Source organism: Python bivittatus, unplaced genomic scaffold, assembly GCF_059951505.1.
Source record: "Python bivittatus isolate LINGU-HERP-01145 unplaced genomic scaffold, Pbiv_v1 ctg000080_np1212, whole genome shotgun sequence".
In the NCBI taxonomy this organism is placed as follows: Eukaryota; Metazoa; Chordata; class Lepidosauria; order Squamata; family Pythonidae; genus Python; species Python bivittatus.
In genome coordinates this window covers 23,760,929-23,788,753 of record NW_028277035.1, presented here as the reverse complement: position 1 = coordinate 23,788,753, position 27,825 = coordinate 23,760,929, and the positions used below count along the sequence as shown (strand labels likewise).

General features: G+C 38.8%; 1 long non-coding RNA gene across 1 annotated transcript in view; it reads right to left on the bottom strand.

The window, feature by feature from the left end:
- LOC148216643 (uncharacterized) overlaps positions 1-27,294 on the bottom strand; it is a 33,522-nt gene extending 6,228 nt beyond the window's left edge. Inside the window, exon 1 of the long non-coding RNA XR_015795053.1 lies at positions 27,068-27,294. This is a non-coding gene — a long non-coding RNA (uncharacterized LOC148216643). The remainder of the gene's footprint in view (positions 1-27,067) is intronic.
- Positions 27,295-27,825: the final 531 nt, after the last annotated feature.

Below are 27,825 nucleotides of genomic sequence, written 5' to 3'. Positions count from 1 at the left end.
GCTGCCTGGTAGATGGGTTGTTGGATAGCGAGTGAAATCCTTTTGTTGTTGCATGCCATCATTAACCAGTGCTATGTGACCTTTCCAACCTGCTTCAAAGATAGCTCTGTGGTATGCAAAGGCAGAAGCTGAAGTAGCAAGGAAACAGAGTACAGGTAAAGTTCATTAGCAAGCTTATGCTATTGCAAAAACTGCTACTAAAGGGGTGGAGGGGGACAGTTTATAGATGTATTGCATCTGCAAGCACACAGCCTTCTGTTTTCTTTGGGGTTGTAAGGAGTTGATTCATAACCTTACCACTTTTTCCTTGAATTTGACTACAGAATCCTCAGGGGCTGGTTGTGATTTTTTTTTTTTTAAATGGATAAAGTCTTTTGCATTTAAGCTGGTTTGGATGACACCACTGATGCAAAGTTAATTATGAGGATGCCTACTAATTCCTCTTGTTTCAATTTGTGGCACCCAGGGGTGTGGTCAGATTGTTTAGAAAGGTATGTTCCACTACTTGTCCTCTGGATCCTTGCCCTGCTTAGCTTGTTTAAAGGAAGCAATTGTTAAACCACTTCTAAAATAGACTGCATTGCATCTCTTGAAGATGTACAATTATAGTCTAGTCTCTAACATTATATGGTTGGGGAAGGTGATCAAAAGAGCTATAGTTTCTCAGATGAAGGAGGAAGTAGATTACCACAACCCATTTCTAGTTGGCCCCAAAATGGGCCATGAGATTGAGATTATCTTAGTCACATGATGGATATTGGTTTGGAGATCAAGAGAGGACTTGAGATTCTAATAGTTCTTGATTTCTCAATAACTTTTGATACAATCAACCATGATATCCTTCTGACTCACTGAAGAGATCAGGGATTAGGAGACATTCCTCTTGTAGTGGTTCCATTCCTATCTCTCCATTTTTCTTTTCAATATGTATATGAAATCATTGGGAAAGATCATAGGAAATTTGAAGCTGGATGCTATCAGTTAGCTATTGACATCTTGTGACAAATTCCTAGTTTTGATATGGCATTACAGTGCCCCCTGAAGCATCTGGTAAATTCAGACTAACAAGCCTAAATAAAATGGAATTCTAACTGGGTGAAAACTAAATTGTTCCTTTATCATTCTACTCAAGATCATTAAGAAAACAGGGTTAGCCCCTAAATAATTTCTGATTGGCTGGCTAAACCCAAGACGTCAGTGATGTAGCATTTTCCTTGAGTAAATAAAGCAACAGTCAATGTCTCCAAAGACACTTTCAGTTTTCTACCATAGTCTATCATGCTGAAGATAATGCTCAGAAGAAAAAAAAAAGATGAATAAGAAAAAAGGTTAATTAGTGGGCTTCAATTATCTCTTTCCAAATGACATGTGCTGAAACTCAACAGCATATTCAAGGAGGGAAATGATAAGTAGTTTAGCTAAGTTGACTGTTGACTGAATTTGTAATTCTGCTATCATCCTTTATTTTTTGTATTATGCCTCTTTTCCCAATAGAGTACTTTTTATATGTAGAGATTTGCTTCACTGGTTTAATAAGAGGATTTCTCATTAAATTCCTTATATACAAAACTGCAGTTACACAGCTACCCCTTGTGTTTCAGGATTGGCAGAAGATCTGGTAAGTTCTGTATTCCTGGATAGAAAGATCTGGAATATCTTAGTTTCTGTTTTTTTTTTTCCTGAAACTCATTTGAAGGGATAATAGAAAGGCTAATCATTCCTTAGCTGGACACACTTGCATCAAGAGGTTCAGTGGGTGAGTATTTTTTGAGTAATGGCTCCACTGGGAGAGGGATAATGAATTAAAATTGAATCCAGGCAAGACAAAAGTGCTCATTGTGAGGAGTCACAACTCCCTCTAAATACCTCTGTTCTGAATGGGGTCACACTCTCTAAGAAGGAGCAAATATAAGGTTTTTTCCATCTGAATCTCTCTCAGGTTTCCCAATTTGAGCAATAGCCAGGAAAACATTTTATCAGCTTTAGTTGCTATGCTACTTGTATAATCTTCCTCGATGAAATGACATTCAAATGATGGTGTTGGTAACCTCTGGATTTGACTAATAGACATGGAAAAAAAGGGAAAGCCTTCCAAAAGGTCTCCAAACTCAGAAGGAGGTTCCAACCATGAATTGGTATGCTAAATTATACCTATGGACTGATTCAAAGGAGATCAAACAAAGATGGAAACAGTATCTGAAATTCTGTACAGTAGAGATGTCAATATCCAAGAATATATTCTTTATTTACAAGAACTTCTAGTATTAGGAGATGAAATTAGATCAGCACTCTGGTCATTACCAAGTCAGAAAGCTATATCTTTATTTCCCTTTATTTCCTTTCCTTTCTTTTTCTTTTCTTCCTTACTTATTTACTTACCACTTTTCTTTACTTCTCTTTTTCTTTAAATATGTATTATTTTTACTCTGTAAAAAAATTCTTCCGTAAAAATTAATACTAAAAAAAAGAAGGCAGCTGTGGGAACTGATGGAATATCTAGAGAAATATGGCTAGCAACACAAGAAGAATCTTTAGGTTTCTAAGCAAACTATGCCACCAAATCTGGAGAATGACATAGTGGTCAACACAATAGAAGACGTCAATCTACATACCAATACCAAAGAAAGGAGGATTAACAGATTGTGCAAACTACTACTCAATATCCTTATTTTAACATGCTAGTTTACAGTCATCCAATGCAAATTACAGGTAGTCTTCATTTAGCAACTGCCTTGTTTAGTGACCATTCACAGTTACAGTGGTGATGAAAAGATAGCTTTGCAACCAATCCTCACATTTATGACCTCTGCAGGTCTGTAAAGCAAAGGAAAGCTGAAGTAAGATCATAAGCACAGTCATGGTTTCACTTAACAACCACTTTACTTAACAACCAAGCTGCCAATCCCAATTGTGGTTGCTAAACGAGGACTACTTGTAGTGCCTTACATGTAAAGGGAGATGCTATATATTCAAGCTAGTTTTAAGAAAAACTGAGGAATAAGAAACATTATTGCTGGTGCATACTAGATAATTGAAAAAGCTTCATTGAATATTATCAATGAATATGTGCATTCATAATAGAAGGGTCTTCACTTTTGCCAACATATCAAGCTGTGGAATGTGCTTGGGAAAATGGGAATCCAAGAACATATCATTGTCCTCATGCTAACCCTTTACTTGAAATAGGAAGCCACAGTCCAGATGTAAAATAACAAAACAGACTGGCTCCAGGTTGGCAAAGGAGTGAAACAAGGCTATATACTCTATCTTTATTTATCCAACCTATACATAGAATATGAGAGCCAGTTTGGTGTATTGGTGAAGGCACCAGGCATGAGTTCTAGTCCCACTTTAGGCACAAAAGCCAGCTGGGTGACTTTCTTTCAAGAAGGCAATGGCAAACCACTTCTGAATATCTTGCCAAGAAAACTGCAGGGACTAGTCCAGGCAGTCACCAGAAGTCAATACTGACTTGAAGACACCCCCACCCCCGCAAAATAAATTGAATGAGGGAGGCTGAATTGGAAGAAGATGAGCATAATTCTAAAACTGGAGGAAGAAACATCAATAATCTGCCCTATACTGATAACACTGCTCTAAGAGCTGAAAATACAAATAATATGGAAGCTCTAGTACTGAAAACAAAGGAGCAGAATGAAAAATGGGACTAAAATTAAAGAGGACGAAACTAATGACAACAGGTACAGCAACCAGCCTTAGGAATGACAAGGAAGATGTTGAAGTGGTGGATAGCTTCTGCCTTTGAGGATCAACTATCAAAAGTAAAGGAACCAACAGCCAAGAAATACATTGCAGACCAGCATGTGGTAGGGTAGCAATGAAACAATAAGCATCTTGTAAAATATGTTCAGTTGTCATTATACATGTCTTATATAACTACAAAGATCAGAATCAAGCAGGAAATTATTTTCCCTGTGACAGTCTATGGAAGCAAAAGTTGGACTGAAGAAGCAGAATAGAAAGAACATCAACCCCTTTGAACCTTGGTGTTGGAGCAGACTCTAGAGAATGCCATGGATAGCCAAGAAAACAAACACATGCTCCATAGAACAAATCATTCAGAGTTCTCACTTGAGGCACAAATGACCAGGCTCAAATTGCCATATTTTGGACACATTCTGTGAAGACCTAACTCTCTTGAGAAGTCTATAATGCTGGGAAAGGTGGGGGGGGGGGGAGAAGAGGACAACCACCTGTGAGGTGGATGGACTTGATTTTAGCAGCAATGGGTGCACTGTTAAAAGATCTGAAGGGCTGGGTTGGGGACAGATCATTTTGGTGAAGGTCTACCTAAGTGTTCACTAAGAGTTGCCACCAACTTGATGGTACATAAATCAATCTATCTGTATGGTCAACATGAGGTTGCCTTTATATCTATCTCAGAAGCTTCACAGGTTGGTCTCTGTGAGAATTCAAAAAGGCCACATTAAGCCTATCGTAAAAGCATTGTATTGCTGCCAGTTTGTTTCTGGATGAACAGAAAGCTTGGGTCTAAGCTTGGGTCTAGGCTACTTGAGAAAACACCTCTTTCTTTATGAGTCCCTTGATTTAGTGAGGTCATCTGAAAAGGTTCACCTACAATTACTAGTACTGTGGTGACTTAGGATTGAGCCTTCTCTGTACCCACTGCAGGCCTTTGGAACTGACTCCCTACTCCCTACTGAACAATTTCTTTGTTGGATTTTAAAAGAACCCTGAAAATACAGCTTTTTAAGCAGGCTTTTAATTGTTAGTTTTGTCTACTGATTTTTATTTTAAATTGTTACCAATATCTTGGATTTCAATTTTACTTTTCTTTTATTGTAAGCAGAAAAGACATTTCAGGAGGGAGGGAGGAGAAGTTCACAGGCTGTGAGAGACTGGGTCAGCCAGTGTTTATATGATTCAAATGTTAAAACACAATGAAGTCTGAAAGGTTTGGTGTAGAGAGTAGATTGTTGGCAATAGAACTTCAAATAATTAAGGAAAAAATACCAGGGAAGTATTACTCTGTGAAAAATGAAATCAAAAGGAAAACATGAAATCCAGTTGCCTAGATCCAGATTAAATTAGTCAAGATTACTTCCTACTGAAATCAATGAGATTTATTCATGATAACCAGTTATGCTGTTCCAGATGTGCTGGGCAGCAATTTTTCTAATTCCCTAACCAGATTGGCTGGGACTTATGAGAGCTGTAGTCCACCGTATTTGAAGGGGCCAAGTTAGAGGACAATCATAACAAAGTTGATTCATTGATTCCAATGGCATTTATTTATTTATCTATCTATCTATCTATCTATCTATCTATCTATCTATCTATTTATCAATCAATCACATTTATATAGCCACCCATCTCACAAAGCAACTCTGGGTGGCATGCAACAATTGAATAAAATAACAAATGGGTAAAAACAGTCATTGTAAAAGATTAAAAATTGATTATTAAAATGCAAACATTATAAAAAAAAATTAAATAAAAAACTTTTAAAATTAAAAAAAACTTTTAAAAAATTAAAGCTTGATTTATTCAAAATCCAACCCATTTAACCCTAACTCATGCTTGGATCTAGGAGTATATCAGAATCAAATTCTTTCAGACCAATTAAATTGTTATGGCTCTTTTCAGAGGTTCCCAGAATTTATCATTGGATGAGTGTGCTGATAACTTTGAATGACTGTTAAGTCATTTTAGATCTGCACTATCTGCATGCTGTACTGATCAGCAGTGGCCCAAAAAGAAGCAAACAAGCACCGAAAGAGCTGGCATAAAATTTGAGTCCATATTCCTTTCTAGATTATTTGAGCACTAAAACAGCCACGTTAGTGATTCCAATAATACATTTTTTTTGTATTGTGCTTTTCATTTGAGGTACAAAACACTTTGTAATAAAGATTTGGTGATCAGCAGAACTCAGTGAGACCCTTTCATTCTGTTCCTACTTCTTATCATGCCATCGCCCAGCCTTATGCACAGAATTTTACAAGGAGCCCGGACAATATCTTCTTTCAGTTTTAACCCTCCCATGTTTTCCCATCACTTTTCCCACCTTCCTTTCTCTCCTTCTAAGGAGAGAAAGATGGAATATTTTGAACAATGCCTTTGATGTGTTGTTCTTGGAACCTTCATCTGGAAGCACTCTCTCCTGCTTATTTCCCAAAAGGGAACCAGGTTATTGTGCCCATCAGGAACTAGCAACATACCATTCCAATCCCTTCCTTATTTTCCCTATTTTGTTCATTTCCTTTTTCCATACTTTGAAAATGGTTCAAGTGTTTCTTCTGCTGATTCATATAATGAAAGGCATAGACTCAGACATTTTCAACACAAAATCCTCACATTTCTAGAATTACAAAGTTTTCCAGTATTTTGATTTTTGCCTTATAAAGAAATTATATTAAACTATGAGGAATAATTTTTACTAGAAGAGATATAGACATAAGGAGAATGACAGATTCTACAAGTCTGTGACCTGAATGTCACAATATGCTAAGCCAAGGTTAAGTTTAGCATGCTACAAAATGTGTAGCTAACGTTTGTGATTGGACAGCTTACCTGAACCATGAATGTTGTGTCATCTGAACTTGGAGGGGGAGGGGGTATTTATATTTATATCTATATTTAAAGAAGGAATTGTTGGCCAGCAAGTAGATACTGGACAGCATCAAAGTGTTAAGATTAGCTTAGCATATTATGTGAAGAGAGAGAGAGAGAGTTTTAAAACAAAGGTAAAAACCAATACAAACTAATATAGAATAAGGAAAAAAAAGAAATCAAAGAGGAAGCTAAAAGTGGAAGAAAGAAAGAAAAAGAAAAAGAAAAATAGAAAAGAAAGAAAAAAGATACAAAGAAGTGGCTTTTGATCCTCTTTACAGCAGCTATAAGTACAATTATAAATTTACCTCTTTCTCTAAAGGTACCTCTTTTTTTTTATTAAAACTTTTATTAAGATATATAAAAATACAGTTAAAATACAAATCGAAAGGTACCTCATGAATCTCTTCTTTCCATAATCTATCCTGTCTAATCATAAAAACCATAAAGCATAATTTCATTTTTTCTGTTTTACGCAAAAAGTCCATAAAGGGTTTCCAGTCAGCAATAAACATAGATATTGTCTTTTTTCTAATCAAACAAGTCAATCTGGCCATTTCAGCAAGTTCTATCATCTTCACCAACCATTCCTCTATTGTAGGTATTGCCAAATCTTTCCATCTTTGTGGATATAATTTATTTATTTATTATTAAATTTGTATGCCACCCATCTCCCCCCAGTAGGTGACTCTGGGCAGCTCACAGCTAAAATCAAAAACCCCATCAACAATTAAAAATACCCCATAAATAATAAAAAATTAATCCATTAAAATCTAGTATAAAAAACAAATCCTATACATAAATACTAAAAACATTCAAGATGACCAAGGGGGGGCAAGGTCAATCACCCCACAAGCCACTGGTGCAAGCCCCCATCTGGCCCCAAGGCCTTCTGGCACAGCCAGGATTTCACCCCTTTCCTGAAGGCCATGAGAGTGGGGGCACACTCTCTAATAACCACCAATTGTTTGCACTCTTTAATAGTAAACAAATAACATTCTCGTGAAGGTCCGGTCTGCTTATCTGTTTTAATTTCAAATTGTTCAAAAGCACTTTCACCAAAAATTCAAAATTACTGTCCCTTTTATCCCTTTTAAACTTTCTTACATCCAATCCTTGTTAAGCTTTTTGCTAAGTTTTTAAATCTTTGAAGCCCCCCCTTTTTTCCCTTTTTTTAATCCAGAAAGAATGTTGACTCACCAAGTAAATTTCTCTTATCCTGCCATTCAGAAAATCTCTCTTTAGCTATAAATTGATTACATCCTAAAGTGGTTAAGAAAGTAAGGCTTTTGTGAATCTTATGTCCATATAGGCTGCATCACAGCTGTGAGCTTGATTGAAATCCCTCAACTCCCAGCCACTCAACTCATGAGCGAACTGCAAAAACCTCAGTTCCTGCAGTCTATTTACGAGGAGCAGCTGTCTGGAGTGCAAGTGGGTGATCTCATGATCTCTCCTTTATCCAGAAAGACTGTGCCAGCCAGAAACCACCATCTGGCTGCTGATCTCTACTACAATGCTGTCCCCGCTCCTTCAGGGACATCTAGTCTGCCATAGATCCTCGCCCGCAGCATATTATGTGAATATAACCTGTGAGTATGTTACATAGCAGTAGTGGTTTAATTTCTTTTCATGTGCCTATAATTAAGCACAGTAAAACTGGTGAAATACAACATGAACAATATGCTATAGCAACATATTACATTGCAATTTGAAATTACATCTGAAAAAGTAGATTCTCAGTGACCTGAATGGCCACAGCATTTCTAATGGGCATTGGAAATTACATCTGAACATCAATAAAGAGCTGATACAAACAATTTCACAAAGACCCAAACAAGGGAAACATTTTAAATATTTTCTTTAATTTAGATAAATCAGATTCCAGTTAAAATACTTATACTACTACACCTACATAAAATAATCAATTCCCTCTTGGTGGAGGCATTGACAGTAAAAATGTTTATGAACATTCTGTCACCAGATGTGATGGAATGTATCTATGAAGAGGAGGGTGATGTGAGAGATCAAGGCTATCAGGAAGGAGGGGGTGCATTCCAGGAGGGGAAAGGAGACAAGAGACAACACAGTCCACAGGGGGAGTGTGGGAAGCTAAAGAGGTTCAGGATAGCCACCCTCTAGAATATCCCAGGATATATCCACTAGTTGCAATAGTATAGATTTAGTCTGGCAAGATTCTGTCTATAAGGTGTAAGCAAATAAAGGAACTTTACTCGACTGGACTGTTTCACTGTTGTTCTTGGGCTAGGCCTGACATCATAACAATAGTTCAAAGACTTAAGGGAAACTTAGTATTTACAGGAAGCTCCAAGTGTACCTTTCACAAACAATTTCTGTTTTTGTTTTCTCTGTTGCTTTTTATTTTACTCCAAGATAGCTATATTCCCTGTCTAGAATGACTACATTATGTGATCCATATCTTTTTATACATACATATTTATTCACCAATAATAGCTTTATCACTTTTTTGCTTTGCTAAAATCCACCAAAAATCTGAAATGTCAATTGTTTGTTTACTCCTTTTATCGCCTGCCTTTCTGTCCAGAGCATATTTATAAAACAACAGAACTACAAAATGATACAACCAAAGATAAAACCAAGAAAACAAGAAAAAATAATAATAAAACACTATTTTAAATTATTGCAAAGCCACCATTAACATGAGTGTTTTAATGTTTTCTGAAGTCCAGAAAGATGAGGATGAATCATAGTTCTGGAGAAGGTGCCCCCCATAATTTGGGAGTAATACCCATACACCCAGTAATGGTTCTCTATCAGCAGTACCCTCAACAGAGCTTCTTCTCTTAATTTTAATAACCAGCCAGATGTTTCATTCATTCATTCATTCATTCATCCATCCATCCAAGCAATCCCTTAGACTGCCAAATTTATATTATTTTGGACTTTAAGCTTTAAAATCAACAATTTAACAAAAGCACAAATATAATTTAGCAAATGTGCAGGTCTTTCAGTACTTGTGTATTATGATATTAATAATATGGACCAATCAGCCACTTGTTGCATTTTGCATCCCTGGAAACCTCCTGGTGTTCTTCAACAGCCTATAGCCAAGACTTGACATAGCCTTGGCATGGATAACTACTGTATTGCCCAAACAGAATGAATTGGGACAGGATGAATTTCTGTATCACATAACACTGAATTAATACAACACTGATCATTATTTAAACATCATTTATTGTTTCAGTTATAGTGTCACATATCCCATTAAACTATATATCACACTCTACAGATTACATTGCTTGGATTCACAGAACACAGTGAGTCATCAATAAGCAAACCATATTTGGGCTTAGATCATTTATAGCACCTTCTAGAGTCATCTAGCCATTGTTGCACCACAATAGCAGTAATGAGGACGGACTTTATCTCATTTCAGTGATGGTTAGGTGATACAATGAGAAGCTATAAGTCACTAGTGGGGAAATGTCCTATATATGTTGCGTGAACCCAACTATACAAATGCATGTCTTGCTATTTCTGTCCCTGGCAATCAGGAACAAGTTTAAAGAGCCAGCTCATGCAATAAACCTGATAGGGAAAGCATAACATCTTCCAGAGCAAAATAAATTCCAACTTCTAAGCCAGACTTTACTCATCGAGAATACTGGGCCTGGCCTAGAATGAGAAACTCAGCACCTAACTAAAAGTCCAAGCAGGGCCAATGGCTATGCACTCCAAATTTAATCAGTATGATCATCTCATCCAGATGTTTCTGGTGTTCTGATACCATCATTGGATTGCAATTTACACAGGTTGGGCAGAAAGCTCAAACACTTTCAGTTTCTCAGCTTTTCCGTATCACTTTGGTCTTCTGCAGAAAGCAGAGATGGTATGCCTGGGAAGTGCTGAAATCTCAGAGCTGCATGGCAGGTGAAGAAGGTGGAGAATTGCACAACCAAACATTTCCTGGAGGAAGCCCGGTCTCAGCAAGGAAGAGGCTTAAGTGTAGTTCCTCTCTGAGTGAGGAAAGGGCTTAGTTATGCATCCCATTCAAAGTCTGGCTTCAGATGTTCTCTTCAAGTAGAACTAATGGGCAACACCTGCTGTGACAAAAACAATTTCCGCCCCACAAGCCCAACAGAAGTGTTTATCTTTTGAATTAGAAAATGTTCCACTAAATATCTGAACAAGACTCCAGGGACATGAACATATGCCCAGAATTGATGTTTCTATGCATTAGAATGCTTATAAAAATGAGAACTGAGACAATGACGAAGGGGGAAGAAAAATAGATGGTCAGACGGATCCTCCAGTAAAAGCCATTAAATATCAATTATAGTGCTGTCCCACAAAAACACTCATTTCCTGTCTTTCTTGCTTATGGCTTTTTTTTTTTTTTTTTGATCCCAGGCTTACTGAGAAAGAAAGCTACATGATATTTTAGTGTGCTACAGTTCCTCAAAGCAAGATGAGGGCAGCCATGGAGTCTCTCTCACTCTCAGCTCACTCGGGCAGAAGATCTATTGACACCCAGCAGAAAGAACAGCATTTCTGCTCAGCATATCTGGAAGTCACTGGGCTGTTCTGAGGTTACAACAGGCGAAATCTTGTCCCTTGGAGTCCCAAGGAAACATAGATATTAAAAATGGAACTGAAAATTAGAGTTCATATATTTTAACTAGATAACATTCTAAACTGAGGTCTTTAGCCCACTTGCAGTTTAAAGTGCCATCATAATATGATGACTACTACAGCATTACCCCTCAGTCATACAACATGGCCACATCTCACTACCAATCCAGGATTTAAACAGTCTTGTATTATCATTTTGGTATCAAAATAAAAATAATTGATCCCCATTAATATGACATTGTCCATCCAAACTTCAATGTATCTAAAATCTAAAGTGCTTTGCCTCCCACTGACATGCAGTCTTTCTGCCAGCCAGGTGGAGGAGAAGAGAGCAAAATTACCTAGGCCTCCAGACGCTCTTACTCAGGGAAGAGTTTCCACCTTTGTACAACTCCAAAGAAGCGCCATCATAGTCATAACAGCCCAACTCTTCTGCATTGCTGCATCATGAAAATAATAAATTGTGTCAAACTTGGTCTCAGCTTTTGTGCCCAGATTCCCTATTTTTCTCATTTTCAAGCACTTCCCATTTTCTTCTTTCAGTAAGAGGTTCTGTTGCACTAGCATTTTTGCCAACATCTAGTCAGTTCCATTAGACCACCTCTCCTCTGTGTGTGTGTGTGTGTGTGTGTGTGTTTTCAGTCATCGCATCTCCTTTCCCAACTGCTCCCTCCACTTTGTAAAAGTCCAACCTCCAGGTGCCTTTTCTGCCAACCATACTGAGGGAGAGCAGAGCTCCATGACCCTCCAGGCAGAATTATTTTGGAAAATGGGTAAGAAAGATTTGCACAACTCCAAAATGGCATCTTGGTGGAGATGCAGCAGCCCCATTCTGGCGAAGTAAAAGTGGATCTGCAGTTTGGATTGTCCCATTCTACAGGAAATAGCCGGTAGAATGCCCCTCTCTTTTCTCTGGATTTTATTTATTTATTTATTATTTATTTATTTTATTTATTTATTTATTTTTGCCAACACAAGGAAGAGTTAGGCAATTCACCCATCTAGGGAAATTCCCATCATGCCAAAGCTTTGTAAGGTTATTTTCACAAGAACTCTTGACATTCTTTTGATAACATCAGCCCAAATGTCCTGGACACCTTGGTTGAAATCAGATTTGGGAGCATTTGTTCACTGTGGTTGCCACTCTTAAGGGGGAAGGGAATGATTTCAGAAAATGGGGGTGAGAATCTTAATTTTGACCCCTGCCCTAATGAAGGGATGGTGGGAAAAACACATTCTAAGTCTGCACCAACCTCAAGGAAATGACATGGATAATTTTGGAACTCTGAGTTGAGACATACAATTTTTGTGCTAAAATTGCTACTAAATCAAACAGCAATAAGTTATTTGCTGTTTCTCTCTCCCCAATAATCCCCTCATTTTATTTATAACATTGATTTTCCCCTGCACTAGCATAAGAAAATAAAATTGATTTGAGATAATATAATATTAAACATTTACTGTATATTTAAACACAAATTCATATTAAAAATCCAAGGCTTTAATGTAAACATATCCATAGAACACCCTTTTTGTTGTTACATTTGTTGTCTTATCAGTAAAGACACTTTCAGCAGTCCTGTTATCAGGCATTCTGACCATACATAGATTCCAGCTAACAAACATGTGTTCACTTTAAGGTTAATTAATTTTGTAATTAATGTAATAAAGTAGTACTGTAATGCATTTAATTTGATTGCATTGACTGAAATTGAGATTACTTATATATCAATATACAGAGAGAGAGCACTGTATGTATGTATGTATCCATCCTGGAAGTCTCAAGGATTGTAGATATTTTTTTTCCTTCCATCAGTTCTATTGCTAATTTGTGCACTATACATAAAATCCATGTTTCAATTACAGTATATTCAAAGAAAAAAAAAGGCCAATTATGATTTAACTGAACTGGATGCCTATCAAAGTTAACATAAAGAGTTAAATATTAATTTGCATTAAGAAATGGAAAGGGTCTTAGGTATTCTACTAGACTGAAATACATTGACGGGATATGATAGAGTCTTGTCTCCGAGTGCACCACCCCATATTTTTATACAAGGCAGTGTATTTCTAAAGCAACCTCTACTTGAAAATATTCTAATTATCACAAGTAAATGATTATGATTTTATTTGATGCTATAACTTGAAGATATACACATAGAAGCTAGCACAGATCAACATTACCGGGTCTTTGCCTGTGAACTTTCCACCTTCCAAATGAATGTATGAATAGGCTTTCAGAAAATGTCAGCCAATCAATACATTGTTCTGCCTTGCAAAATCCAAAAAAGCTTCTGTCTACTCAAGATTTTGGCAGTACTCCAAGGTTCATAGACACTCTCTCTTTCCTCCATTAAATATGCTTTCTAAGAATTCACCAATCACTGGGCTTTTTTCCTCCAGTGATAGCCAAAAAGCTCAGAGCCAAGTCTTTTAATGATTAAATCCCATTTTTCCTGTTTTACGGCAAAAACAATGCTTTATATTTTGAAAAATAAATCTTGAACATTATTGAAATTTAAAGTGGCTGCACAAAAGCATTTGTTTCTCATACAAACTGAGCTACAGAACTCAAGAAAAAATTATTTCTCCTCCTCCTGTCTCTGCACACATTTCTCTCAATATTCTGTTACTGTATAAGCAAAGTCCTGCAAATGGTCTAAGTGGGTTGTAAAATGGGATTATGGAATGCAGACTTTGCCCTGCACTTGAGTCTAACCTCCTGCACTGTGGTCATTTACTAATCAACTCCTGGAACTGCACTTCTACTCTTCTGTGCACTGGAGTGACACTCTGTCATACTTTAATTGCCTTGCTTTAGCCTTGACCTTGCACACTTGCTTTAAAAGTTGACTATCATAGAACTGACTATGAGGGAACCTGTGTTCCACCACAGTTTTATTTTATTTACCATGTTACATCACACAAGATGAAGAAATTGGGAACATTTGCCAAAGGTCTATCACTTTGTCTAGACATCTGATTATCTGATGGAATCTAAAGTTGTTGCCAGAGAACACAGAAATGCCAGGGAAATAATGGAACAGCTGGCACCTTAGAGATGGAAGATAGGCCCTGTAGAAAAGAACCAGTAGATGGATGGAGGACCATTTCAGAAATCAGAGGGATTGCTTTGAACCATGTAGCATTCCTCTTCCCTTCCTTCCCCATCTTCAGTTACAGAAACCAGTAAACTTTCAGAAAATAAGCTTGAGTTTCTATCACATGCTTGAATCATGCACTTTATCTCTTATCTTTACCTTTTCTTACTAATATTTACTTCTATTTCTGTAGCTGCTACAGAATCTTCTCTTAATCTTAAATTCAGCTGATCCAAAATGTATTACTTGCCATTTTCTGCACATCTATCTTTTCTTCTCTCACACTGGATATTTATATTCCTCTGTTTTCCCACATGCAAAACTTAGAAGGTAACTCTTTTAACCCCTCTTTCTTCTTTTCTTTATATTTCCAGGAGCTCAAGGCTGAACATTTCCAGAGCTTCCTTTTTTTTCTTTCTTTCTCTGCTTTAAAGGACTGGACGTGGGAAAATAAACTGAAGCATATACATTGCTTTTGATCCTGGGGTCTGGTTTTCAGAAAGTGGGAGGCATACTTGTTTTAGATGACATGCCTTAAGAAACAGGTTTGCAGTCTGGGGTGGAGTCCTCCTGGATCCAGCACTGATGCTGTACAGCCTCATGACTTCTATGGCAGTGAATATTCAGCTAATAACATTGTGTGTCCCTACCAACCTAATTCATGACTCATGTGCTAGTTAATTTCAAGGTTCAGTACTTGTAATGCACCCTTGAGGTGGGGGGTGGACACTTGAAAACAGTCAGAAATCGCAGTTGGGCCAAAATGTGACAGCTGGGCCAGGGCAGGGGGTGTTCATTGGTCCTGCATTACTTCCATGTTAAACAACTTTGCTGGTTGCTCTTTGACGGCAATTGAAAGAGCTCCTGATGGTATATCACACCTTGCACGGCTTGAGCTTGAGCTACTGATGTAACCACCTACTCCTAATGTTGCATATTGTGGAACAAAATACCTCTGAAGTTGAAGCAAGCCCCCTCATCATTACAAAGCTTTTAATGTTATTATTATAGCTGTTTTATATTTCTCATTATTTTAGAAGTGAGGTTTGGCCCAGCTAGATGGAGGCACCTTGCCGATCTTGATGGTTTTTGAAAAGCTAGACAGGGTTGAACCTGATTAGTACTTAGATGGGAGAATAGAGCAAGTACCTAAGGCTGCAGGCTAGGCGAAGAAGTTTTAAAATATCATTCCAGAAGAAGGCAGTAATAAACTACTTCTGTATTTTTGCTTAAAAAAAAAAACTGTATGGATGTGCCCATGAAGACACCAGGAATCAAGTGCACCATGAAACTTCCTTTAGCTCCAATGTTATTTCCATGCATGACTTTCTTGTATTTTACTAAATCTCCTCCAACAGTTAAGGAAATAGAAATACACATGTCCTGCTGTGGAACATTGCTTCAATTTGCTTGCCCATTTCATAGTGGTGCATGGATCCCTGTTTTTTTGTTTCTGCTTTCACTATTGCTATTTTTCTGCTTTTGCCTCTTTTTCATCTCTTAATTGTATTGCTCATTATTCCAGCACCAATATTATACTTTGCTCTTCTGCACTTGCTTTATTGGCTTCTCTCTTTTTATTAGCTCCAGTTTCAGTTAGTATTTCTTTCTTTGTTTAATTGGTAATCGCTTGATGTCATCTAGGCTCTCTTCTTCTTGTTTACTTCCCCTCTCATTGTCCTTACCAAGACAAGGGCTCTTGGCTGTTGGTTCAATCTGTTCCATGCCTTCCTACTCGGTCTTTTCGGGGCCCTTTTCTTCGCCTCTGAACCCTTCCCCACTCACATCTAACTTCAGTACTAACATGCGCTATCAATCTCTTTATTTTCACATGTCCCCATTATCTTCATCTAGTCCTCAGCATCAAATGAGACATGATTGTCATCCTCAGCTGATCCATTTTAAAGTTTTTTTTTTAAATTATCCCACCTTTATTATTTTTATAAATAACTCAAGGCGGCAAACATACCTAATTCTCCTTCCTCCTCCTATTTTCCCCACAACAACAACCCTGTGAGGTGAGTTGGGCTGAGCGAGAGTGATTGGCCCAAAGTCACCCAGCTGGCTTTCATGCCTAAGGCGGGACTTGAACTCACAGTCTCCTGCTCTCTAGTTTAGTGCTTTAAGCACTAGACCAAACTGGCATAAACTGACAGTAACCCATGACACTTTCAAGGTATATAATATTTGACACTCTTCACTGACTGCTGGCTTGGTATAACAATCTGGAGACCCACTGAGGGTGGAAAATGCCTGGTCCCCACACTTTCCTGTCCCACCATGATTTTTTTTTCCTATCAGAGGAAAGAACTGTACCCAATCCTCAGCTGGTTTGTTTTGAGGGCGGGTTTATTGCTCTTTTAAGAGTTTTGAAGGAACACTAAGCCCAAGTTTTTAAAAAAATGCTAATCACACAGCTGTGCAGCAGGATGCTGGGTTTCGGAAAGCCAGCTCTCCTGTATTACCATGCAATTTTCAATGTTGACAGATGTGCTTTTGTTTGAAGTACATAGTAAGACAGAAGATGTACATCAGTCACTTGTCAGAACCAGCCACTTTCCCAAGCCCTGTCCCCACATCACTATGTATCCTGTTTCACAGAAGGTTTCCCACCAGGTGGTGACATTCGGAAATGGGAAGTCCAGCACATCAGAGAGTTTGACTGTGTTGTTTGCACACATAACCCTCATGAAATCAGGCCTCACCAGTCAATGATAACCCAGGACAGAGACAGGAGATGCAAGATTGGGATCAGCAAGTAAATTATATCCCTGTTTAGTTTTCTGAAAATGCAAGGACAGATGGATAGCACTTTAACTTAGCTGTGGGAAAATGCCCCATACTCACAGCTTTCCCTCTTAGCTGCTATTATACATATTTGAAAGTGACTCTGTCTTTAGCTGCCCTTCCCCTTCCCCCTTTTCTTGTTTCTTCTGTTTCTAAGTTAAGTGGTAGCAGCTGGGAAGAGTTTTCTCTTCTTACTATAATCATTGTGCCACTGATGGAATGATCAGAAAAACTCATTCATTTGTATCCAGGGCAAATCCCATGTTGGGATAAGGGGGAAAGGAGTATTTTGACACCAGTCCAGCTATCGACGCTGTAAGGCTGCCTCAGATGTGGGCTGGAGCTCAGATGAAGAGAACAACATGATGACCCTGCAGAAAAGGGTTTGTACCAAAGTTAAGAGCAGGAGAAAAAAAGGCTGTCACCCCATTCGTTCGCCAAGACAAAGAGGACAACTATCTCTGGTCTAATGTTGAGATTGCAGCTATCAGGGTTCCCAGTTAGCTTCGGGCTGTCACATTCTGGAAGCTGCAGCCCCAACACATTTAGCAGTTAGCAGCTGGGAAAGTACAGTTTAAAACAAATGCTAAGGAGAGACAAGATTTCCCACCCATCTCCCATTCCAGCCTGGCTTTGCAGTTAGGTCACTGCTCTAGGCTACTAAGCTATTCCTCTCATCCATAGTTTCTTTGTTCCAACTCTAGATAGCCTGCTTACTATTTCTGGAAGACTTCTTCTCATAATGGAGCTACCGTCATGTTACTAGCCTGCTGCTAAGGCAGGCTGAAGCCAAATCAAGGCGATTCAACCAGAAATGGCTTTTTTCCCTTGGGAAATTAACAAAATTCTTCATGTAAGAAGGAAAGGGCTAGACCTGCAGCAGGGCAATTGGAGCCCAGCAGATAACCAGCTTTTAGAGACTCCTCATTGGTGAGATCTAGAATGTCTGCATGGGAAGTTTTCTCCCATTTTTCTATGGAAAACATCACTTTCCTGCCAAATCACCTTGATCTAGCATCAGCAGAGGTCTGGCTGTGAGATGAAGCTTCCATATGAGAAAATCTATATTCTCTATAAAATGTAAGTAGAGCATCCTGGAGCAGGGGCAAGGCGGTTGTGCAGATGAGCTGTGGGGAGCAGCACTTTTCGAACCAACGCACTGTCGCAGGGGCGGGAGGAAAGATGTGGACCAGGCTGTGTGGATGAGTCCACAGTTCGCTAGGTTGAACGAGCTATCGAGGCTCCAGGAAAGGCCCTCTCTGGCACCTTCGGGGAATGGTGGTCAGGGAAGTGAGCTTTTAATACCGCTTTCCCCGGAACACGCGCTCTGATCGCCGCTCCCGGAGAAGCAGGCGACCTCCAGTCGGCCCCTCGCCTGCAGCCCCCCTGGCGCGCACCCAGCACAGCCCACGCCGTCCTTGGGCGCACGGCCTCAACAGCTGCCCGGAGAGACGCTGAGGCACGAAAGAATGTGGTGCCACAGGGCGGCTCAGCGCTGGGCAGCGGCACGTCTCCGCCTCCCGATTGGCTGAGCCCAAGGGGTGTGTCGCCATGAAGGGCGGGCTCGGGGTTGCACACGGAGAAGGGGAAGGCGAGCCCACCGCGGGCACCCACGTGCTTTTAAACGCCATTGTGCGGCGTACCTCTGACAAGGGGACCCAGCCGGTTCCTGCTTCCCCCCTTCCTTCTTGGCAGCCGCGCGTGCGGTACGTGCTCTGCCAAGCCGATCGGCTTTCATTTGAGCCGGTGGGGGAAGGGGGTGGCTCCGAGTTGCAGACAATCCCCCATAGCACAGGAGGAACCGTTGCCCGGCACCCGTTGGGTAAATTAAAAGAGGGGAAGGGACTGTAGGGCGGGCGCTCGAGCATGCGAGTGAACGGGGAAAGGTTTGATTATAGGCTGAGAGGGCGAGACAGGAGGTGGGGTGCAATTACTGTATGGCCAGAGCCTCAGTGGGAATCTTAGGTGAAGTAGCAAAGCGGAAAGCGAATCTCTTTTTCCTTATTGCCTTCCTTCGGAAGCTGTCATCAGTTCAGCGCCATAAAATAAGGTAGCAATAAAGGGAATATGTGAAATATGGCATGAATGCTATTATTCTAAGAAAAGCTAAATAAACATACTACACACTCCAGGTATTTGTTCTACACATTAATTACAGTATTCCAACCTCCACTCTAAAATCAGTACTAAAAATCACTACCAACAGTGTTATCTGTTCACACCGAAAAATAGGGAACAGAAGTGTGCTTTAATGAGTAGCATTTGTTTTCTGCACATTAGTTGGTTCTGGGATGTATAACATCATTTTTCCAATGCATGTTTACATGCAAAAGGGGGATTCTTATCCACGTTTTAAACTGGGGCTATCAAAGGAAGAGTAACTGTACATTAATATTTTCCCATAAAATATGTAATTATGTATTACTAATGCATGAAGTGAATATGCTTTCTCCTCCCCACTCTGTCAAAAATATTAATATGTTCAGTGTCAAAAGGGAACCCCCTTCATTTGAACCTATTTTAAATGTGGCTTGCCATACTGATTGGCTGTCTGTTTTAGTATATGATGATTGATTGATAAAAATAAGCACCATCTGTGGGATAAGAACATTATTAGCTATGCAGTTCAGTGGAATATAAGCATCTCAGAGAGACAACTTATGTTCTCACATCTATATGTAACAATAAGAATATTTGAAAAATACACTAATATAGCCAATGGAAATGTTTGTTGGTTTCTGATGCAAGGATCACAATGCAGATGCTGGAAACTGTGTTGAAAACCTTGAAGGGACTCATGTCAGGAATAATGGGTTCAAGAGGTTGTCTCTTTCAAGAATAGCCATTGTAAAATCTTCCAGCACTACTACATTTACAGTTTGACCCGTATTATTTCCAGAACCCCTAGCTGCAAGGAATTTTAATTTATCTGAGCCTTTCTATGACTAACAGGCTTGTGAGCTTAGAATTTAGACAAAGATGCCTCTACTTCAGAAGTGTGGAAGAGACATAACTCAGCAAAGGGACTGGTCTAAAGCCTCTTCCCCACCTTCTTCAAACCGTGGCATGAACCTCTTCTGATACTCTTCTGATCAGCTGCAACCTCAGTTCCTGATACAGGGGGAGGGGGAGACCCAGGCAGTCCCTGCCAGGCTGCAGATCAGCTGCAAGACCATTGCTTGATCCTGGAGTGCAGAAGGACTATCTAGTAAAGCAAGCTGCTTTATTGGACAGACACACACACACCCTTCATATCAGTAGGCCTAGCCTTCTGTGAAAACCATTCCACCAATCATAGCATTGCTGTGTTTACTGAGTGGTTTCCCATTGGCTGTTGACATTCTGAAAGCCAGAGAGATCTAAGGGCTTTGCATGCTCTAAATCATTTCATGGCCATCCGGCAGCCAACTAAAACAGAAACTATCAAGTCAGCTAGTGATCAGCAGTGAGGATAGAAAATTTAATGCCAGTTTAGTTTTCTGCCAACAAAAGGACGGGTAGAGAGGGCTTTAACTGAGCCATGGAGAAAGGCTTTCTATCTAAGTGTCCAGACAGAGATATGCAGAGGATGCAAACAGAAGACCTGAAGATGCAAACAGAAAACTTGAGTGAGGAGTGTGTAAAAAGCGGGTGATTCTGTTTGCCTTCATTTCATCTCATAATTCTGAGATAAAGACATATCCAGTTCACCTCAGACCAGAACCACTGGCAAGGATGTAGTTTGCTCCTGAAGATTATCCTATGATCAGAGACACTGAAAATATAGTTAAGAAATTTTATGTCAGTCATCTGCCTATTCATTTGTTAAAGATGTCAGATATGACAAGCTGGGTATTTACATTTCTTTTAATTACCATTTCAGAAGTAAAAGCGGCAGGATCTTTTTTAAAGCTGAATTATGAAATCTAGCCATTGCAAAATAATGGCTCAAGTGAGTTAATATGCACAAAGAAGTAAGAAACTGGGTACCTTCCAGGAATTTGTGCTCAGTAGCAAAATCCCCCCCCCTTTTTTTTGTCTTTTTTCTCCACAGAAAACCTAGATATTTCTCCCCAAAGTATTAAGGGCACCACCAATTGTCAGTTACTGCTGTAGTTAAAAGTGCCACAGCAGATGGTGACACTTAGCTGACCTTGGCAGATCTTGAAACAGCTAAGCACTGATTTTATGAGCATTTGGTTGAGGAACCATCATGAAACCCAGAGCTATAGGCTAGATTGGGAAATTGAAAAGCAGAAGAAGAGAATGGCCAACGACTTCTGTTCTCTTGCAAAGAAAACAACATGGACATGCTCATAGTTAATAGCAGTTAAGGAATCTTTACTTTTTATCTTATTCTGAGACAACTGGGTGTCAAAAAACCTGACCGAGTTATTACAAATCTCCCAGCCACCTAGCAGTAGTTCCCCTCCATAGTCAATCCATTCTTGACAAATACTGAATGATCAATCAATTAATCAATCAATAAAAAGTGGCCTTATTTTGCATTAGGGAGGGAGATTACATCACTGTACTTTTTCTAGATCACTTGGCACAATCAGACATTTCCAATAAAGCCCTCATTTCCTGTTATCTCCTTATCTTTCACTCCATCCCACACTAATGGCCAGGGACAATTTACAAGGTACAACTTTTCTAGTAATAATATGTTAGGGTGGGTGGCAGGCCCACTGTGTATTATATGGCCTTTTTAAGAGATTGTGGTTTTTTTCTGGACACTGGATATTCTTTTATTTGTATTTAAATTGTTTTAATATTATACAAAAAGCCAGTTTGGTATAGTTCACCAGGCTAGAAACCTGTGAGTTCTAGTCCCGCTTTAGGCATGATGCCAGCTGGGTGACCTTGGGCCAGTTTCTCTCCCTCAACCCTAGGAAGAAGAAGGCAATGGCAAACCACTTCTGAAATCTTGCCAAGAAATTGCAGGCACAATGCCTAGAGTTAATTGGGCACCCTAATAAATAAATAAATATATAAACAAGGGGTTGTCACTTTTTTTATTTTTTGGGTGCCTTTGAGTCATTAAATTACTTCCTCTCCAAAATTATGATTCCAACTTCAATATTTTTTTGCTAATTTGATTAGAATCACACGTCACTGAAAATCATATTAAAATATTATCCTGTAAATTAATAGAAGGAGATAGGGCAGGAACAATTTCTCTGAGGATGTTAAATATAAATCCCTATATCTAATTTCCTGTCTCATGATGCAGTAACTTCTAGCAGGAAGCCATATATACTTTCAGATAAGAATACATTATTTTAACCAATCCAGAACTCCATAAAAGCTGCAGCATTCAGAAATTCTTCCCCCCATCCTCTGCATTTCTGTTAACTGTGCTCTCACTATTCTAATCTCATCAACAATAAGCATAGGCTTATATTACTCATAACTTAGAGTTTTTATTCATCTGATGAAATGGGCTATAGTCTATGGCATATCTGGCTACACAGATGTCCTTGTGCCATTTCTGAATCAGCTCTGGACATTCCAGTTCCTAGGATGGTGGCTCATTTCAAGTTTGAGTCAGCATTTTTCTAGCTCCAAGCCAGTTACAAGCTCCGCCCACCCGCCCCTCCTCCCTCCCTCCCTCCCTCCCTCCCTCCCTCCCTCCCTCTTTCTTTCTTTCTTTCTTTCTTTCTTTCTTTCTTTCTTTCTTTCTTTCTTTCTTTCTAATAGGGCTTCTGGCTGGTCTTTGTTCTTTCATCACCACACCTCCCAGTCTCTGGGCACAAGCAACCTTTTGACTTTCATTTATATTTAAAGGTTGAGCCTTCTTACACTTTGCAATATTCTCATGGCTATCACTAAGCTCCATTTATAGAATGCTTCTATAAATTTTCATAGAATAAAGGTTTATCTCTGCCTTTTTTTAAATATACTTTTATTAAGAATTTTAAACAAAAGATAAAAACTAACAAGAACTAAAATAACGTTAAAAGAAAAGAAAAGGAACAAAGAAAAATTCAGAAGTGCAAAAAGAAAAAGTAGAAAGAAATAGAAAGAAGTAGCTTCCTATTTTCTTTACAGCAATTACAAGTACAAACACAAAATTACCTCTTACTCTATAGTTACTAAAACAAACTCTCTTTTTTCTATTATCTATTTTTTTCTAATCATCAAAACCATAAGTCATGAGTTCATTTTTTTCTGTTTCACGCAAAAAGTCTATAAGGGGCTTCCAATCAGCAACAAACATAGATACTGTCTTTTCTCTAATCAAAAAGTTAATTTAGCCATTTCTGCAAATTCCATCATTTTCACCAACCATTCTTCCATAGCGGGTAATGCCGAATCTTTCCACTTTTGTGCATATAATAATCTTGCTGCAGTTATCATATAAAAACAAAATTTCATGACTTTTTTCCAACTGTTTGTCCATCCCAAAAGAAAGGCCTCCAGTTTCAATTGTATGTTAATCTTTAAGATCCTCTGAATTAGTGTATGTATTTATATCCAAAATTTTCTGGCTTTTTTACACTTCCATCAAAGATGATAAAATGTCCCTTCATCTTGTTCACATTTCCAACATAAATTTGAAGTGCCTTTATTTTTAGCCCATTTTCTTATAATTTTTTTACTTGTTTTTCTTCTTTTCATATTTCAGTAAATGTTTATACATTTTAGCAATTACATGTTCATCATTTGTGCACAATTCTATTTCAAATTCAGTCTTAGAGTGTTCAAAACCACACATTCTTTTATCAAGGTTTACCTCTGTCTATGGCATTAGAAATGTTACTGTTTTAAAAAATCCTACATTTTTTAAAGTTTTTTTTAAGTGAGTTTTTAATAGACTCACTTAAAAAAAATCACTAGACCAGGGTTCTGAATCAACAGTTAAAAGCTTAAAAGCTGAACTCATAAAATTTGATTGAATTGGAGGTCTTTGTAATCAATAAACTAGCTGTGTTTCCATTTTTTTTCCTCTATGCCACTGTCCACTGTCTTTAAATAAAGACACATCCACGCTTATTATAGTTCATGTTTTAATGGTTATGTTTTTTAAAAAATTATTCTAAATTGTCCTCCTAAATGCATGAAAACAATTCCAAGTTATTTTCTCATTTTGATTATGAAATAAGGGCTTGGAATAGTATTTTTTCTAAATGTTCCTAATTGTCTGAGTCTGCAATACTGCCAGTATTTGGTTTTATTACTCTACTGCTGATCCCCAAAAGAATGATAGCTTATTTACCAGTCTTGAAGCATGTATGGTTTTGAATGCCAAGACAAGCCAAATCAATTCAACTGGTCCTTTGGTTCTTATCATAAAATTTAACAGACCATCCAAGGATACTCAGTTAATTAATGTTCAGGGATATGAACATTTAATACAAAATGAACATTTTGTATTAAAAATCAAAAGGCTGCTTTCTTCTCACAATTTCTCCTGACATAATAATGACAATAGTTAACTGTTAGCTGTCAGTGTTTTTCTACCAGATTTCTATCACTAGTTGTCCTGAAGTACTAACTGAGTAGACTCAGGTTGATAGCCATAAAGTCCAGCTGATGTCTTGAAGATGACCCAAATAGTCTCAGTGATGATAAAAGTAGATAACTCCTCCAAGTTCCCCCACTCTAGTTAAGTGTCGGGAGACAGGATAGTCTTGCATTAAGAGCTAACATTTGTTTCTATCAGCATCCTAAACTTAGAGATGTAGTGTACCTTCAGAATTATACTAGCTGTTGAAGCATTTTACTTAAGCAGCATCATTACCCTGAGGTGTTGCTTAGGGCTTAGCTGATTGGGCTTGAGCTCTATCACTATTTTTCAAGGCCCTACACGTGCCTTCACTGCCATTTCCCTTTTGCCACTCCGATGCAACATTCCACACCAATTTCTCATTTGATGGTGGTTGTCTGGCCCTCCACAGTAGTAGCTGCTGCTTCAATAGAAATTCCATGACCAACAACTATTCTTGCCTACACAAAGGAGCCAGGACATTTGGGGACAGGCCTTACATGAGCCTCCCCAAGTGTCATCTGACTTGTCAGATTTCACAAAGTCTTACAAAACTTCACACAAGCCAGTAGCCCTGCTATATGCCCTTCAAAAACAATTATATATGAGGAAAAAAGAGAGACTCCTGTTGATGTCAGTGGAAGCTTTTCTTCTTAATCTAAATATCAGGTGCACATAATTTGGAGGCTTCACAGCTTGGGAGGAAGGGCTTAACCATTTCTACCCTCCCCTGCCCCCCCTCCACATTGTGATTCCCTAAACATCTCTGCCCACATGACAATTAAATTTAAAGAAAGGTTTTATAGGCACCAATGGGAAGTGGCTTCCTAAGTGTAACTGGCATGTAGATTTTCCAGGGGATTCCTTCTCAGAAAGAAGAGATTACTCTTCCTCAAATTGTTCCCTTGTTCCCCAAGCCAACCACATTTAGAAAAAAGCTTCCATGGATACCAATAGAAGCTCATTTTCTAAGCCGAAGTGTATCGCTTATGGATTTCTTATGGATCCTAGAAGAAGAAAGCGTGGGACAGAACATAAAAAGATGACTGGGGAAAAAAGAAGGTGATATACTGCCCTATTAAAAGTTTATGTAATTTGGGCAAGAGATCCTTATTCAGATTCCCTGCGTATATCTTAGATCCTGGTTCTGTGTATATGTCTGTGTGCATGTCTACACGTGTCTGGTTTGTTCCTCTTGAACTTTATTTCTCTGCTCTGTATTTGTTGTGTTATTTGTCTTTCCTTTGTGTGCATGTATATTTTGTGGCAATGGGGAAAAATTACAAATCCTCATAATGGAGACTAGGGATTGACAGCTTTTTTTTTTTTTTTTAGTTGATGATCACATTCCTTCAGGTAATCTGTTGGAGGTAGCACAGTTAATGGTGCTGAAACAAACAGTGAGTGGGGTTGGCTCCAAAAATAGGTGGGCTACTGTACTCTGTAACACTCCAGTTTTGCTCTTTCAAGTATTCTCTTTCCTCACTCCCAGAAGGGGAAAAAAACAGACAGCCTTTACCAGAATTCTCTTGCAGGGTTTTTGAAATTAGTTTGGGATTGCACGGGTGTAAGTGTTTTCCACCTATGGAACAGACAAACAATGATACAAATTAGCCTTTGTAATCTAAGACAGTGTTCCTCAACCTCAGCAACTTTAAGAGGTGTGGACTTCAACTCCCAGAATTCCCCCAGCCAGCATGCTGACTGGAGGAATTCTGGGAGTTGAAGTCCACACCTCTTAAAGTTGCTGAGGTTGAGGAACACTGGTCTAAGAAGTCCCCCAAAGGATTAGGGTTAGGGCATGTACTGGGTAATGTTCTGAGTAAGAGGGGCTGATGACCTGAACAATTTTTAATATTATTCCTCTGTGCAGCATTCTGCTACATACCTGGCCAATAAATTCTCTATCATGTGAGTTGTGGGAGTTTTTCATTTTGTTTGGGTGTGGTAAAAAAATATATCTTAAAATGTGGTAAATATGTATCTTTTCTAGTATTGCCTTGCTGCACTGAATTCCAAACTCAAAGCATTATGACTCTTATGAGAACATTCTTGTTTCTGTTGTTCTGGGAGAGTAGGTGGATTTCCCTGAACTTGCTAATATCTCCCTCATTTGTTTGTGTGTGTGAAGCAATTTTGGCTCCATAATAGCCACATTATGAACACCAGAAACAGTGGAGTGGCACTATTGAACCAATACAAAAAAGGAATGAAGTGAATTCTGGCTAAATCAAAAGATTCCCATAGGAATCAATCCTGTAGGAGTTCTGAACAAGGACCTTTGTGCAATCAGTACAAAAAAAATATCAAATCTGGCCTACAACTGCTTTATCGCCAAGTTTTTTTTCTTCCTTTATTAGCTGAATAATTGAAAAGTAAACATTAAACAAATTATGAAAAATAAAGCAGTTTATCTGGCTATTAGCTGAGGATCAGCTCCAGAAGTAGCAACCAAAATAAAATATATACCAAAACACACCACACAATTTACACTTACCACAACTGGCACACAGCATAATCTGGTAGCCCTTCAGAGCTGCTAGAAAGCTCTGATGAGAAACAGAAATACTTAATATATTTTCTGGTAGCCACTAATCTTTGCTGCTTTAACCTCCCTTGGCCATTCATCTTTGAGTTGCAGAAACTATACCAACGGGAAATGAGCTGTCCCCGTTGCCTCGATCACATCTGTTCTAAGTCATAGCAAAGTGATGTTGTCCTGATTCTATGTGCACAATGTGTGATAGGCAAAGTGATTCGCTGATTCCTTCACTTTGCTACTCTCCTGTCAGCACACCATTAGCCAGCTGGGACGATATCCACCAATCATGGCTCTGTAGCAGGAACAGGATGTGTCTAAAAACAGGACTCTGGAAAGGAACTTCTAGGCTGCTTTGTCTGCCTCTCCTCCTTGACCTCATCCTGTCATAACATGTTGAATTAAATGTGAGGGGGAGGGGAAGATAAGAATTGTGAAATGGTGCTGAACTGAAGGCAGCGGTTCTTGGGGGAAAGCATTTTTATTTAGGATTTCTCTCCCTTTCCTTTTTTTTCTATGTAGCCACCAACTGCTGACTGCAGATTATTCTATGTTATGTTCTGAAGGCAACAGGGAGGGAGACGAATCCATTTCATTGTTAAGTCATTTCAGCTTGTCTGCACTGTTTTACTATTATTCTATTTCAGGCTCCAGTCACATTCTTTGCCACCATGCCCTGTTCTTTAGGGAGTGAGTAACGGAAGAGGCTGATTAGG